Genomic DNA, 17,327 nt, shown 5'->3' with positions numbered 1-17,327 from the left:
CCTACCTTTTTAGAAAATATACCTGAGAACGGTAATAAAAAGATTTTCATTAATAAAATGTATGTATATTATTTTCTAGTTTACAATTTTCTTTCCTAAACTGTTTATAATAATAGGCATTTAGTATGTTTGGATCTCATTGGTTTACAGAATAATTTATTTTTGCAAGAGCCCAAAAATGTGTGAAAAGGGGTTCATTGTATTTCCTTTTAGAGTCATTGTCTCTATTTTCAACCATATTTTGAAAGAGATGTGCATCTCAGCAAAAAGGTGTAAACATCTCTCCCCGCTACTAAAGGGTGAAATAAGTATCTATGAAACAATAGCAGTGCCTAAGTACAGAGCCAGGCTTCCCCCCTTTATAATGTTTAAGAACTCCTCTGAAAGTCCAGCCACTAGAGTGTGGAATGCTCCCAAACTTTAATAACTAGATGTAGAAACAGTGGGTTTGGGGAAATCACTAATAATGAATAGAAAGCAGCTTTGCTCTAAAGCATCCAACTTGACCACTTCAACAGTTTGTACTCTTAAAATCCAAATTACTTTCGATAAAAGTAATTATCTATGTGCAATTCTTACATGGAAGCCATTCTGAAACAGATGTGGTCAACATGCCCCCCCCCCACACACACCCAAAGAATTATTAACCAAAAAAAAATGGCTAAGGCCACCCATCTCATTTGAGATCTCTGCAGTGGAATTCAAGTGAGAGGCCAGCATTTACTCACAAAACCAAACCCACATCAAGGATTCTTTCTAATTGTGTAAATACCGAATAGATTCAGTTTGTCAATGTCAACTAATACTGTTTTTAAAGGCAGCTCAAAATGTTTCACGTCCCTGGAGAACAATGACTTTTGAAAGCTTTCCTTTGACGATGACTGAAGGCAGGGAAGAGTGTGCACTGTTAAATATTCATGTTTATTCACAAAGAGAGCTCCTCCAGATGCTCAGGCAGAGGGGAGTGGAGGCTTCTGAAAAGGGAATTCATCCAGGGAACAAACGCATCAACCTCTGCCCTTATTATGGTGCTTTGGGATTTTTGAAAGATGGCTCTTCTAAACAGATGTGGCCTCAGTGAACATCTGATCATTAGGAAAGCATCTCCAACAGAGTGCTGAGACCCTATCTGCACTTACTTCTGAAGGAATGATCCTAATTTTTAGTTTGTACATTATTTTTCTTTCTCTTCCCATCCCACCCATGGAAAGAACTTCAGTATCTCCTATTTAATTGTTTGTTCCTCCCCACCTTCCAGTTTAAGAGTTTTGAAAGCCATTTGCACATCTATGTGCTAGAATATCCATGTGAAATCAAATCTCTGCTATTTCTTTTTTTGGAGGGTGGGGTGGGAAGTGGGCACTAGATGGATAGAATACCCTGCCAATTGCAGATTAAGCTACAAAAGAACAGAAAGGAAAAAGAGAGAGAGGGAGACTCTTTCCTTACTTTCAAATGAAATTTAGCAAAACTGCCAAGCAAGATCTAAGTTTTCTATACAGGTTTAGGCGTCTGGATTTCTTTGGAGTTTTTTTTTTTTCCATTTCTTACTAAAATATGGTGGAATACATAAAAGCATATTCCAACACAATGGGCAGAAAACCAACCTGAAAAGATGCAAATGAATAGCCAATTGCTGCAGATATATTACCTATAGCCCTTTCCAATTTTTGACTTATTATTTAATTAAAAATATATTATACTCAAGTATCTCAGAAACACAAGAAAACTGAAATACGGTATGATCCTTAAGAACCGTCATTAATCCACGTTGTAGGATGCCTATTGAAAAGGACCTTGGCATCTGAAAGTATCTCAGACTTCCAACAAATAAAAAAAGTGATTGTTCAAATACAGAAAACAAGAATGAGTCAAGGAATGAGGCTGTGAAAGGTATGAACTATGCCTATCCCTGAATCTAAATATATATGGCAGTGCAAATTGCTTGGTTGCTAGGCAAAGATGAGCCATAAAAGATGTTCTAAGCTACAAAGCAAAAGAAATGACTAACAACCCGAATTCAAGTTTCAATTTTTATTATGAATATCCAAAGTGACAGTGTACAGTGAAAGTTTCAGGTTCTCGTTGATTAAATCTCAAGAGACCACAGACTACAGCATTCCAAGCACTTTAATTTCTGACAGAGCAAAAACAAATAAAAGAATGATAAAAAATACTCTTTTAGGTGTGAAGAGTGCTCATATTTGAGTTTTTATACATTGTTTTCCCTGCAATTATTGTGAATACTGACAATTTCCAAAACACAAATCCTGGCCTGGATATTTGCAGCAAACGCTTGTAATCTTTGCCTGAATAGGAAGCTAATAATAAGTGTACTTATAAAGTATGTTTACAATACAATGTAATACATCCGTTCATCGTCAGTCCTTCCTTTCTCAGTAGGTCTCTCACCCACGACCTGACACCCTGCAGCTTGTCATAGCAGGACACGAACGATGAAGTGAAATGCCCTGAATATGAAATTGAATCCTGGATTTTCTCAAAGCTGTATATTTTTTTTTTCAAAATGAAAGCTTTAAGGCTTTCAATGCTTGAGAGCCTCCAAGAAGATTAATAATAATGGACTAACGCCAACAGTCAAGAAACTACACAGTCTACGCATGTTGTGGTCTAGAAAAAAAGCCTGGGTTTACTAATGCTATCGTTCCAGTAATCTGTAGTTCCAATAAAATAAGACTTTTTTCCCCCCGAAGGGCTTCCTTGCAATCTGTCCTTTCCATTACTGGAAGTGGATGATGTTACAGATGGCAGCTTGTTGCCATTTACATTCCAGTCAGTTCTGGTCCTGTGGAAATGCATATCTTTTACAGATGCAATGCTGTTCGTCTGAGTGGATCCTCAAAAAGAACAATTATGAACTAGAAACTCATAGAGTTTGTGTCTAAAATTTATAAAATTAAACCTGCTCCAACAGGTAATACAGGGAGGCATGCTTGCAATCTCTGGATTCAATCAGAAACAGTGACTGAGAGCACAGGGCCTTCTCAATAGGTAACGATGGGTTCCTTTTAACGCTTCCTTAAACAAGATCCGATGTGATGCACATTAGAACTTTGAAGCACGTCTCATTTATTTCTACAAGGCCTGGGACACTGGAAGCTGCCAGAACTTCATTCATCATCTTGCCTGTTGACAAAAGGAACAATAACTGGTCATCACTGGTCAATGGAATAACTCTTCCTAGTTTTTTTTTCCCCCAAGATAATTCCTAAAGAAGTGATGGTGTCAGTAGACAATATGTTTAATGACAATAAAAATAACAAATGTTTCCATGTTTGATGAATTCCTGTGCTCTAAGATGCCATGTCTTCTCCTAGGAGAGCAGGAAGAACTACATTATGCAGTATTCATGTCTCTTCTAATGCCAGAATTGTTCAGAAGAGAGTCCTGACCTGGAAGTCAGCAGACCCAGGCTCCAGACCAGTAACGAAGACAGTTCCCTAATCTTGCTAGGCTTTGGTTCCTTCACATGGAAACTAAGAGGACTTCAATAGATGATGTCTAACAAGAAGGCCGTCCAATGCTACCATTTCACAGGTCCATGTGCTTCTGCTTTCATAGCTCCTTACAAAGAACAAAGCATAACCATGGTGTCTATGACAATGATTAGGCTTACTAAAAAGCCTACACCTGGAGTGTCCTTTTTCCTAGTTCAGCTTGGTGTTGGGAACCAGCTGAAGCTCCAAAGAAGTCTCAAAATATCTATCAGCATTTGAGGGCAATTAAACTCTCTTCTTAGATGATAATGTGATTAGGCTATCTGGGTGCAAAATTCTCAAAATATGCATTTTCATATATATTTATCTATTTTGCAGTCTTAAGTTCTAAGAAGTATCCTTTTTTCATACCTGCTGGTTTTCTTAAATTAAGAAATAATTGCACAAAGCTGAAATGCATGAATCCTGATAATGACATGGAAGTATTCTGCAAGAGTTTACTGTCTAGCTACATAATTCAGCTAGTCAAACTTGTTTAAATAACGTTGTCAAGTATCTTGCCCAAAACACCCATCTGGTAAGCAGACATGACTTTGGCATGGGGGAGGAGACACAACCTTTGTGAAATGTGTAAATGATCCACACAAAACAAAACTGGCACCGCGTTATCATATCAGCTATTACTTTAGATTATTGAAATGCTTTGCTAATGAGTTTATCCTTCAAATGTTGATTTAAAAGCTACCCCAGAAGGGAAAGGACAGTGAAAACAAGCTTGGTCAGTTACAGAACCATTTCTTTAATTGAGGACAAGATTTGTCATATTTCAACAGAATAGGGTCGTTGTCCAAAGTGCATGAGCATTTGTGTGTTAAAGGCACAGAGACTGAAGTGGGGAAGAAAGGAAAAAGACAGGTTAATTCACATTGTGGGGTGGTGGGCATGCAAGAATGATCTATAAACACATACACACATACTAACACAGACCAAATTTGTGTGTTTCCTTGTTGCCGAGTATGAGAATAAATATTTCTGTCTTATACAAATGAAGTTAAAACAGATAGTAGGTGAAAGGTATTACAGAATTATGAAAAGTCTATTAATGATCATGGTTTTTTGGGATGATTTAGTCTAGACAGTAAGTGCCTGACGGAATGGCTCCAAGTGCTTTTAAAATTACCCATCTCTGAAGAAGGTGGGTATTAAAAAGTCAGCATCTCATGCTCGTGGGAGTGATGGCTTATATGTAAGAAGGGCTTTCGTTTTCAGAGCCTTTCATTTTTCGGAGCTCTCTGATCTTTCTAACAGGGGGTCTAGCCCACACATGAGCAGCTGAGATTTGAGGGCATCGGCCACTTGCCCAGTGTCCCACAGGCCAGCAAGTCATGGAATGGGAACTGGGGCCAGGTCTTCTGGTTCCTAGGCCAGGCTCTTCCTTTTCTACCATGCTGCTTCTCGATATGAACATCAATGAATTCATTATATATTATTCATCTGTTCTGCATAGTTTTGTGACTACTATTACTCTTCATATATAAAGAGCCTTATAAATAGTATTTCTAATTCTCAACACCCTGCACAATGGATACAATTGTCTCCAGAAAGAAAGAAACTAAGGTTCAGGCAAGTGCCTTACTCAGCATCATATGGCAAGTAGCAGAGCTAATATTCAAAGCTGTAGTAGCTTTAATTCCAAAGTTCCTGCTCTTTCCATTATGTCTACTGTTTTAGCAGATGCTGGACCACTAAGCAGGAGCTTCTTCTATAGATGCCATAGAATTCCACCTCTAGGTATCAGATTCAACATGAGCCACTTCGCCTCAAGCTTAGTCACAAAAAAGAACCCACTGGTCCAGAGATCTGCCACTGAGGGGACACACAGACAGGTGGGCATGTTCAAAACACCATACAGAGCTGAGTGTTTTGGGGAAGAAATGTATTCACTAACCTGGGAACCACTCTTTGTTACAGTTTCCGGGGTGACTCACGACACCCCAGAATAATGGTTATAATTTCACGGTAAATGCAAAGTATGAGTCCAAATACTCCACCATTAGATTAGAACATGGTGTAAAAGATGAATCTCTCTCTCTCTTTCTTTAATAAACCAGAGAAGTAGCAGTGTCTGGAGGTGGAACTGATGCCTGGAAGGTAACTACCAAAGTATAAGAATCAGTTTTATGCAGCTCACGTTGTAACTGTCCTTGCTTTTGAAAAGGAGCTAGTTATTCTTTTAAAAAAATGGGTATGATGAACGCAACCAACACGAAGGTATTCCTTCTGCAGCTGTAACTGACTGACAGGTAATCTACTGTGATCCAGGAGATTTATATACATGTCTTACTTAATCTATGCCAATAGCCCTGCAGTGTGGATAGAGTCATTAATGCCATGTTGCAAATGAGAAAATCGAGGTTCACAGAGGTTAAATAACCTCACCAAGATCACATAGCTAAAAAGCAGCAGACAACGGATTTCAAGATAAGTGTGCCTGACCCCCAAATTCATGCCTTCCACTAGCAGGCTGCACCCCTCCAGATACCTGAGCCATCACATATCTGGGTTCCCGACCCACAGCAAGGTCCCGCATTACGGTTCCTCAAAGAGGAGACTGCGGTGGCCAGGATTGCAGGGGAGACCCAACTGCTTTCAAAACAGTTATAGCCTCTATTATCTATCAAAACCCTGCTACATAGAACAGTGGTCAGGTTCCCAAGTCAATGACATGGGGCTGCAAAAGACGGATGGCATAAGGAACAGAAAAAGAGTGACCCCTCAGAGAACTGACAACAGGTAGTCAACCACAGGGAGAAACAGAAAGTCAGTTAACTTCAGTTACAGTGGAAAGGCTTTAATGGTCTAGTTAGCATTTTCTCCCCTTATGTCGATGGGCTCTGATTTCCCAGTGACCTATTAGCAGATTGTAAACTGTGTGCTGCCCAAGAATCATTTCTAAATTACAGTTTAAAAAGAGAGGGCAGGGAGAACAAATGGAGAGACCGATCTGCAGAGGCTCTGACCCCTTTTTAAGTCACTGCCTTCATTCCCCCCAGTAAAACCTAGCCAGAGCTGCAGAAATCTGCCAAGCCAACTGCCTGGAATTCTGACTTCCTCCTCTGCAGGTGGGCAGTGAGGAAGCCAGGGACAGAAAACCTACAAAGGGTGGGGCTCGGACCAGCACTAAGGACACTGGATTAATAATCAGTGGGCTAAATACGAGAGAGGAGGGAGCCATGCCTAGGAAACTGTTATACACCTGGTTCTTCCAGAAAGACTTTGCAATCTAAGCCTCAGACAGCCCAGCCTGCCACGTGGGAGGGAAGGTGCCAGTTATCCTTGGAAGCCAGTTCCCAATCTGCTGAGTCCAGCTGATCCGCCTGGTCAGCCCATATGGGAGCAGGATGACTGGCACAGATCTAAAAGTATCAATGTGTGCAGACGCTTCTACATAATTTGTTAAATGTTTTATCATTCTGTAGTTAAAAACCAACTTAAAAGGCCCCATTAGATGAGAACAATATGAAGTCATGCCTTTCCAAGCACCAAGTGTAAGAATAATTAAAATAAAATCCAGGCAATCATCTCCTATTGGGGAATTTTATTTCTCCGGCAGGGGATAACCAGGGCTTCTCTGTCAAGTTGAGATCATATTTCCTGCATCATCTCTACTCATGTATGGTGCATTCAGTCTTTGAAACTGCCCAAAGAAGCTACTTCATTCCAATATAATAAAAAAGGGGTTTTATTAATACTAACACAGACCTTAGGAATTGCACGGCATCAAACTCTCATTTTAAACATAAGAAAACTGAAGCTCAGAGGTCTGACATTTGTCCACAGTCACAAGAAGATTTCACATCTAGCTGCTTCTGACCCCTGGCCCTACAATAGCCCTTATTCACTTAATTCAAATATCTCAGATATTATATCCTATAAAAATATGGCCACTTGGCATAAATGATCTAAACATTGCATAGGCTTTTGGACCACAGTGGACTGACTGAGCTAGTTCCATAGGTGCAGGCTCACAGGTAGCTGGTGGGAGGAGGCCCAGGGTCTGGAAGCAGAGGGCTTCAGGGCCTGGCACAACCCCTCCAGCAAGCTCCTTTCTGGACAGTTCTGGACAGTTCAGCAGAATAGTGAAAAGTGTATAGCCTGGAATCAGACACACAGGGTTTGCATCTTTGGATCTGCTATTTATTTTTAGGTGTGCAACTCTGGGGTAAGTTACTCAACCACTCTGAGCCTTGGTTTCCTCACCTGTACAATGGAGATTGTACCCAGCACTGAGGCTAGCTGTGCGATTACATGAGAAGCTGCATGGGAGGGTCCATCCCAGAGGCAGGAAGGGTAGTGATTCCCCTTTCTCTCAGCCATGCCCCAGGGACAGAAGAGAAAGAGAGATGCTCACTGATGTTTGGAGCTTTAGGAAAAAAGCTGAGGTGTCCTATTTCCTTTGCCTGGAAGGCCTGTCCCTCGTCCCTACCTTGGGTGTGCTTAGCCTCTGAAAACTCTATCTAATGGCTGGCTCCTGTGAGGCATACCCAAGGGGCTCAGGATGCCCAATCCGCAGCCTTCCTTGGTCCCCTGCTCACCTCAGTGTCTTCTCCCTCCTTTCCATAATGGGGAGCTCCTCTGTGATTGATTGAAAAAGTGAGCAAAAGAGACCGCAACCCCTCCCCTTCCTCACGGATCAGGGTGTCGGTGATTCTACTGACTGCACACTCTAGACCACCTTCCCACCCCCAGCAACCAAACCAACCTCCATCCCCTTCCACACCCCAACGTTCTTTTCTCTCTCTCAGCCATTCCAACTCAGAGGAGAGAACCACCACAAGCACCTAGGAGTGAATCAGTATACTCATATTTTTAAAAAGTCAAAACTCATGCCCTTGTCGAGATACCAGAAAAAAACAAAAGGATTTCTGTTAATGACCCACTGAAAACCATAACCCAGCTATGCCATGCAGCCTGAATTGGTTTTGGCTATGGGAGCCCTGACAATTCTGCATGGGTCCCCAAACTTTGGGGTGGAGAGTAGGGGTTGGGGAGGAAAGACAAGAAGCAGAAAGAAAGGAAAAGAGTAAGTTCTCGAAGGTGCCACCCTATAACCTTACAACAGATGGCGGGAAATTAGACTGCAGGCCCCCATGAAAGCAAAGCCAGTGTCTGTCTTCATCATTAAGATCACCACTCCTGGGCATGGTGCTTCTTAATGGACATTCAATATTGAATGAAGGACTGGAAGAATGAAAGTGAAGTAACAATGAATAGCCATTCTGGAAGTAAAAAGGTCTACCTGCTAAACCCTGAATCATTTTAGACCATATGGATAAAACAGCCCTGTGACATTCAGTTGGCAATTGAATGGCCTCGACTGCTTGGGGGCTGATAAAGCCAAGTGCTAATGAATTTTACAGGAGAGCTTGCTTTAGACAGCTCTCCTTCTGGCTTGAAGGTTAAAGGGTTGATTTGGGTTTCCCAGAACACAGACACTGTAAGATTAATGAGCAGCCGTTCATAGGATGTATTACACTCATCTTTAAATGTGTCATGTTCAAACTCAGTTAGGATGTCTTCCCTGCCCCCAGGCTAGAGACAAAACTATCGACATTTTTTAGTACAATTGAACCCACCAGATAAAAAATTTTAATCATTAAAATAGTTTACTTTAAAAGACATTTAATATTTCTTATAGCCATGCCACCTTCATGCATAAAGTATGCTCTAGAAACAGAGAACTTAATTAAATCTTTTTAGTGTACTGGAAGAGGTTGGTGTTTAAAGAAATCCTGTTGTAAAAGAAAATCTTTTTGTAACGCAAAGGGACTTTTCAAACAGTGAACAATCCCTCCCTCCTTTTTTTTCAACATTTCAATTTTCATACATCTGGTTTGCGCAAAGCAAACTCAATCTGGTGTTTGCAGCTGTTTTCCCAAGTGATTGTAGAGGCTCTATGGCCACTCAGTTGGGCAGATGCTGTTTTTTGTATATTTCCAAATAGCTGCAAAAATTAATTTACCAGCTGAGTTAGTGGCAGAGACCAGACATGAGGTAGTCAAGGAAATGACAAGCCATTTACCTTCTTTGGATGCCAGAAAACACAGGTCAGGGAAGTGGCCACTGGAGTTCCCAGGACACCTTCCCTCATCCCTGTGAGATGGCGAGTCAGGGAGGGGCGAGACCTTGATGTTGGAGGGGACAGAAGGCCAGAGTCACACATCTGGGGCCTCGTGCACGGGCTGCCACTCACTTGGGGACTCAGTCCTGCCTCAGATCCTTAATCCTTACCTAGAGTAAGTATTTATAAGTGGGAATTGGCTGATTGAAAGAGCCACCAGCAAGGTAAGGGAGTGAAATCAAAAGAAGAAAACAGACTATTCCTCACGTGCACAAGTTTGGAGGGCCATGGTCTGTCAATCAATACTTCCATGCAACACAGTCTTTTACGTGCTCATAAATGACCAAGACAGGAAGTAGAGCTGAACATGCACAAAGTGGGCACAATTCCATATTAGCAAAGGCAATAATTAGGGTCATATTTACACTTAGAACCACAGAGCAGGAGAGACTCACCTAAGGCTCCTACTATCTATAACATATCTAACAGTCACCAAGCAAGTTCATTCATCACAGTCATTACTGTCAGTAAGAAACATTATACTTGAATCTCATGCCTTTATTTCCCCCAAATAGTTTTCGGGAAGGTACAGTATCTTTTATCAAGTGCACAGAGAACTGCAAACATGATCCAAATGAATGAACCACTAATAGATATTCTTTTTCAACAAATACAGCACAGTCTCAGGAACATTTATCTCAGGGAGATCCAAAAACACAGAAGGGAATGGGACATGTTTTTTGTTTTTTGGTTTTTTTTTAATGGGTAGCTTTCCATAAGTATATTCCTCAGAGCCTTGGCCAGGTTGTGGGGTAAGAAAATCTCTCCAGCTGCAGTGTCTAAGAGCTGATGTACACTGCATCTGCATGCGAACTCCAAACAGAATTCCCGCACACGCTCATGAGATGATGCAGTATGGAACCTCCCAGGCCAGAAAAACAGCTCACAGCTCCCTCAGGTGCAGGGCCTGCATTCGATCCACTGGGCCAAGTCCCCTGCCATTTTACAGAAGACCTTAGACATTTGCAAGGGACACAGCTCAGATGTTAGCAAATCCCCCAATTACAAACCCCACCTTACCCCATAAGACGGGTATGCAATGATGAGCAGGAAAAGGCCAAGTGGAGACCCGGATGACGGGTGATCAGCTGGGCTGACTCAGCAGTTCAGTGGCACTTTCCCACCCACCTGGCTGGCTGTCAACACTATTCAAATTTGTACCTTAGGAAAATGACAGATTTTTACATGCTATGAGTTGGCTTGGAAGAGCTGAGACCATAAATGTTAGAACCAGGAATGCATTAGTTTTCCACTTTTTAAGCTGTGAGAGTCCAGTATGTAAGACCTGGATGCAGAGCAGTTTGGGAAAAAGCTGGGTCTGCCCACTCCCTTACTGGACCCTCCATGCTCCTGCCCCACAGCCTCTGAAACACGGTGTGAAAGCCACCAATCTAGTATACCCAATCTCTGTGTTTCCTTCTGTTTGAAAAGGCTTTTTCTAAAATGACTGTAAGTCCTAATAATGAATCTGTTAAAACCAGAAATCACTGCAAAGGCCACCTACCTCTGGATCCACCCAAGAAGCTCCAGAGAGTCTGGGATGAAACTTGTTCCTGTGAACTCAGGGGACATCTTCTTCATGGAAGTGTTACGCCCTGCAAGATTTCTTGCTGCCTTTTAGGAACCATATCCTCGTCAACACCAAGCATCACATTTTGGGAAACTGAAATGTTTCCCTGGGAATGAATCCCTGCAATTATAATGTGCACTGTAGTAGAGCTGGAACGCTCAAGATGAGATGACCTCTCCCATCCAGGGTGAGGTGGCATAAAAATGTCAGGAATACAAGTTGATTCTAAATAATTTTCTGGTCTCTTTAAGTCTTTCACTCCCTTCCCCCATGGAGAAATTGGCCACAAAAAACTCTAAGTGGTAAGTACATTTATATTTTTATGTGATTGATAAGTCTATTGTTAGTGTGAACAAACTCCTCTGTGGCCCAGTGGGAGCAGATACTCTACCCAGCATGTCCCCAGCCAGGGCCCAGCTGGATACCTGTGGCCCAAGTGGCTTGCTCGGGAGGCAGGAGAACTAAGAAACCAAAATTCCAACAGAGCCCAAGACAACTTCAGCATGGCCCTGACTGCAACTATTTACAAGAATTACACAACAGGGCAATGATGTCCATTTTGAGACTCAAGTCAGGTTCCAAAAGTTTGTGATTCAGTTGTCTTTTTAAGTTGCAAAAGAAACTGCTCCTTACTTTTCTGACCACCTACCACCGACCATATCCAAAAGCCTGTGCGCTCTCTGGCAATTTCAAAGAAAATACTTTTGACTTTTTGAACAACTTGACCCTTACCCATTTATCCTTTTTCTTAAATTGCTGCTTGGATGTAGTGAGCCTTTGCCAATCCGGGCAAGGGAACCAAAATCTGATTGCAAAAATCCCACTGCATGGGATGAAATTTACTCTCTACTTGTGAAATCATACTTTGAAAGTTTTCACTGTTTTATATATATATGATAAAGTTCATAATAAAAAAAAAAAGAGCAACTAAAGGGTCAATGAAAATTGAAGGCAATACATGATCATGGACTGCCTCTAATAATGGAGGAGAAAAGGCACAAAACGACATTATTGGGACAGAAGAAAAAATTGGAACATAGACCATTAGCTTGATATCAATGTTAAAGTTCTTGAACTTAATAACTGTACTTAAGATGGTTACATAGGTGAATATCCTTGTTCTTAGGGAATGTACATGGAAGTATTGGGTATTCAAGGAGCATGATGTATACAACCTACACTCAAATGTTTAGAAAATGGATGGATGGATGGACAGAAAGACGGATAGGCAGATAGGTAGGTAGACAGATGGACGTAAAGATAGATGATAAATAAAAGGATCAATAGATAGATATGGCAAATGTGGCAAAATGTTAAAATTGGGGAACCTGGTTATCAGGGAGGGGGAGTCCATTGGAGTTCTCTGAGTTGATTTTGTGCTATTTTTGCAACTGCCCTGTATGTTTGAAATTATGTCAAAATATAAAGTTTAAGGAAAATAAAAATAAACTAAAAAAAAATCACTGCAGAGAGAAGGGAGGGGAACTAACATTTATTTCCCCATAGCCCTGTGCCAGAGACAGGAAAGGTGCTCTGCCTTATGCATCTTCCCACCTTCCCGCAGCTATTTGACCTCAGTATGGATGAAGACACAGGCTTCTAGAGACTAAGTCACCTCCTTGATTTGCAGTGCTAGTCCGAGGTGGAACCCAGATCTGAATTCTCTCTCTGTTCTATTTGCTGTGGTGCTCCTCAGCAGAGTACTGCATTCGATCCCCTGACCTGGACCCCCAGCTCAAGTGGCTGTTGATGTGATTTGGGGTCTTCTGACTGGGGCAGGCCAGGTGGGCAGCAACTCCTGTGAGGGTATAAGCTGAAGGTCCTGACGAAGTGTTCTTCCACCCGGGCACTAACGTCCGGGCTCCAACGGTCAGCCATGACTGTGCAGGGCAACCAAGTCAGGAAGGCCTGCTTGCCAAAAATGTTGGCAAGACTACTGACCTTTCTCTCTGGAATCATGTCAAGCTACACACTTTACTCTCTACAGCTCACTCTTTGGAACACCTTCCAAGTGTCACTTTGGAGAATGTGTTCCAAGTTTAGCTCATAGTAACTCAACTTGGATGGACGCCCCTCAGGGCAACAAGGTGAGGATGCACAGAGCAATGGCACAAGGATGAAGGCAAGCTGCCATCAGTAGTAATGGAGGAAAGGCAGGGGTCCCAGGTGACAGGAGGTTGGGCATTCAAGGCCACTCTTGCATCCTACTCAAAATAAGGTATCCTAACTCTGCTGCAAGACTCTCCAAAGTGTAGACAGTAGGTACTGGAATGCAACCAAAGGACTCAAATAAATATTTATATCTAGTCACTTATTTCCAAATCTAAGAGAAAGAAATGAATCTCAAGCTATGACTCAGATATGTAGTATGTTAGGTGGTATAGGTTGAATTGTGTCCCCCAAAGATATGTTGAATTCCAATCTCTGGCCCCATGGCTGTGATCCCATTTGGAAATAGGGTCTTCGAAGATGAGATTAGTTACAAAGAGGCCAAACTGGATTAGGGTGGCCCTAATCTAATATGATGATGTCCTTAGAAGAAGGGGAGAAGTGGACATGGACAAACAGGGAAAAAGGCCACGTGATGACCAAGGCAGAGATCGAAGGCCAAGGATTGCTGGCAAACCATCAGAAGCTAAGAAGGGCAAGGACAGATTCTCCCCTACAGATTTTAGACTTTTAGCCTCCAGAACTGTGAGAGAACAAACTTCTGTTGTTTTAAGCTACTCAGTCTGTAGCACTTTGTTATAGCAGCCCTAACAAACTAAGACATCAGGCTTTGTCTTTTCAAAAATTTGTATCAATCCTCAATTACATTTCAAAGTACTAATTTAAAAGTTATCTCAGTGGATATTATGACATATTCTTTATTTTGGGCTTATTTCAATTGTGCCTTGGGCCTTGAATATCCCCGATGTTTCTTAAACTACCTAGATAATTTTACAGTTAAATCACATTGAAAAATACAGTGGTGAATGTGAACCAAAAAAAGATATACTTATTTCTCACTTTTACAGCCCTTTGCATTTTTCAAAAGCTTTCACTACAACTATTTAAATGACCCTCTCAGTGGAATTAAATGGGTTTCAATTTTGGTTTTTACATGTACAAATGATACTGCCAAACCACTGTGAGCAATATACATGCTTTGGGTTGTTTCTCTCATAGTAAGATGAGCTCTTACTGAGCCATCTACATCCCTTTAGAAGGTCTTCCTTGGTCTCAAGATAAATAGTTTTTCCCTTGCAAAAATAGCAACACATTTTTCAGTGAAATAAAATCCAAATCATCATTTTTTAGCATCAATTTCTAACCCAGCTATCCTCACCCTCAAAGTCAATCTGCAGTGTACTAGTGGTATACCAGACAGCTGAGAGGGGAAGAATCTCAAGTCATTTGCAAACTTTGGTTACAATAATAAAGTACAAGTCTTCAAATGATTTATTTAGAGAGGATTCAAGATACCTCTCTAATACCATCATTCTATTCTAAATTATAGTCGACATATTTTCTTGAGTGGAAGAAAAAGGGAAGGTATGAAGGGGGATGTCCTGTATCATATATATCATTCACCATGTGTATTTAAGTCAAAGAAAAGTTGGAATGAACCATGGCTCTAATCAGCACAAATATAATATTAGAGCTCAGATTTCTTTTAGGAAAACTGCGGAGGACACTGAAACATCCTAACGTATAGCGAATCAATATATATCAGGGAATGAGGGAGAAGGGTTGCCAAATTTAGCCAAGAAAAATACAAAATAAATAAGTTTTAGTATGAGTTTGTCCCAAATACTGCATGGGACATAAATCCACTAAAATAATTTTTGTTGTGTAGCTGAAGTTCAAATTTAACTGGGCAGTCTGTATATTACCAAGCAACCACTCTAGGGAGTTGAGAGGATGGGTAACTCAGGAACAGCCAGCTAGTATAAAAATAGGTTGTGTTCACTTTCAGAGCAAGATACGTACCCCAGAACTGAAGACTTATCCTCACTGTAAAAAGATTCCCTTAAGAAGTTCTCTCCTTTTTTTTCCCCATTACATAATTTTTGAGAGCTTACTATATTCTACGGCTTTACTAGGAGCTGGAGACAAAGAGGTGAATGAAACATGCTTCTGCCCTATGGCATGTACCAGCTAGTAAGAGATAGAATCAAAGAAACAAATTAACAGACGTACATTTCTGCTCTGAACAGGAATAAAAGAGTAGGGGAAAGGATGGCAATAGGGATTTGGGATAGGCACTATTTTAGATAGGGTGCTCTTTAAGACCTTCTGACAAGGAAGAGAGAGAGAGAGAGAGAGAGAGAGAGAGAGAGAGAGAGAGAGAGAGAGAGAGAGAGGGTGGGGGGTGGGGTGGGGAAGAGAGGCGGGTGGGGAAGAGAGGCTGACATTCAGAAAGCAAAGCACTGTAGGGCCATTGAGTGTAAAACACAAAGAGCTTTCTGCCAACCATGTAGCTCATAAAATGGGCATCCTAAGTAATGAAGATGCTCTTTTTCATTTAAGAAAGCCTTGCCATTAATAATGTATTCTAGGGAAGTCAATTATGAAAATTGTTTTAAATTGTGATCTGGAAAAAATTCCCTCACTCCTAATGGTGTTTCTATTTTGGTTCCTCTAGTGGCACAGAGAAAAGAAGGAATGTGTGAACACTCAATGGACCAACACTTGCCCATCAGAGCATATAGCAGATTGTTGTCTCTATGTGTTGGAAATGATATTTGAATGGCTCTTGAATCCCTTCTCCTGTCTAAAAGGACAAGGACAAATATCTGATTTTACGTTGTGGACATGACAGCAATGACCAGACCAGGAGACTGGCCATCACGTATCATTCATAGTTAATGGCCTAGTGCCTTTGGCGTGCACCCACAATTCTAAAGAAGGACTTCCCTTTAAATTTACAAAAATAAATGAATTAAAACATTAAAACATATTAAAATGTCTGTCCTTAACAACCTGCCTATCTGAAAAAAAAATTTGTTTCAGGAATTAAGGAAACACAGATCACTCTAACCTGTAAGAATGTGCTCTGCTCTTTGGCACCTAGAAGAACTGCTATGCAACTTCACTGCCCCTTCCTTACTCTTCTAGGAGCTTTTCATTCCCATTAAGTTCCTCCTGAAGGATAATGTGATGGTCTGGAGTGGTATGTACCCTACAAAAAACATATTCTTAAACTTAATCCATTTCTTTGGGTGTGAAACCACTGTAAGTAGAACCTTTTGATGAGATTACTTCATTTAAGGTGTTGTCCAATTTAGGATGGGTCTTAATCTTATTACTGGAGTCCTTTATAAGTGGAATGAAATCTAGATAGAGAAGGAAGAAAGCCATAGGGAAACAAGAAGCTGAAATTCAATGGAACCCAGAAGAGGGTGGAGAGGCCAGGAGAGGCTGCCATTGCACTGCCACGAGTCAGAGGAGCCCAGGACCAGTGATCGCTGGGGAGAATGCCACAGTCTTCAGGGAGAAAGGATAGCCTCAATTTGGACTTTTTCCAGGCCTCAAAACTGTGAGCCATTAAATTCCCATTATTTTAAGCCATCCTTTTGCATGGTATTTGCTTAAGCAGCCTAGGAAACTAAAACAGATAGTAATGGGTCTCATGGAACAAACCAGGTTGAAATTGATGCCTTTTTCATACAAGATAAACCGAACTTTTTAGTTTTGAATCACACAAGCAGAAGACAAGTTCGAATAGCACTCTAACACTGCCCCGATGCTTTAGGTAATCATGCCTAGACTAGACCATGAAAGTCTACAAAGTAGAATGAGAGCCACAAAATCTCAGGTCTAAAGGGGCTTATATATCCTTCTGACCTCTGCCTACTTGGATCCCCAAGTTGTCGCTAACTTCTCTGAGAGGAACCTTGTCTTCTCCAGGGCAAGAGCCTCTCTCCTGAGGCTGCCATTTCCTTTTCAGATAGCTCCACCTGCTAGGAAGCTGGATCACCACCCTCTGGTATTACAAAAGAATAAGTTCACTCCTCAACTGCTCTTTGCTATGTTCTCTAGGGCAAGCATTCCCAGCCCCTCTGATTAATCCTCATTTGACATATACACCCCCCCCCCCCAAATCCAGGTCATTTTCCTATAGACACACTCAAAA

General features: G+C 41.3%; 1 protein-coding gene across 3 annotated transcripts in view; it reads right to left on the bottom strand.

Moving 5' to 3' along the window:
• Positions 1–17,327, bottom strand: part of SCAF8 (SR-related CTD associated factor 8) — a 337,204-nt gene that overhangs the window by 129,698 nt on the left and 190,179 nt on the right. Inside the window, exon 22 of one of the 3 annotated variants that reach the window (XM_037820123.1) lies at positions 2,020–3,147. The exons of the other annotated variants lie outside the window; for them this stretch is intronic. The gene's annotated coding sequence lies outside the window, so the exon portion shown is untranslated. Of the gene's footprint in view, positions 1–2,019; positions 3,148–17,327 lie in introns of those variants that run through there. 3 annotated transcript variants of the gene reach the window in all.

The sequence above is a fragment of the Choloepus didactylus genome, chromosome 2 (genome assembly GCF_015220235.1).
Source record: "Choloepus didactylus isolate mChoDid1 chromosome 2, mChoDid1.pri, whole genome shotgun sequence".
Classification (NCBI taxonomy): Eukaryota; Metazoa; Chordata; class Mammalia; order Pilosa; family Megalonychidae; genus Choloepus; species Choloepus didactylus.
The sequence above is the reverse complement of the archived record's forward strand: the minus strand, read 5'-3'. Positions and strand labels throughout refer to the sequence as shown.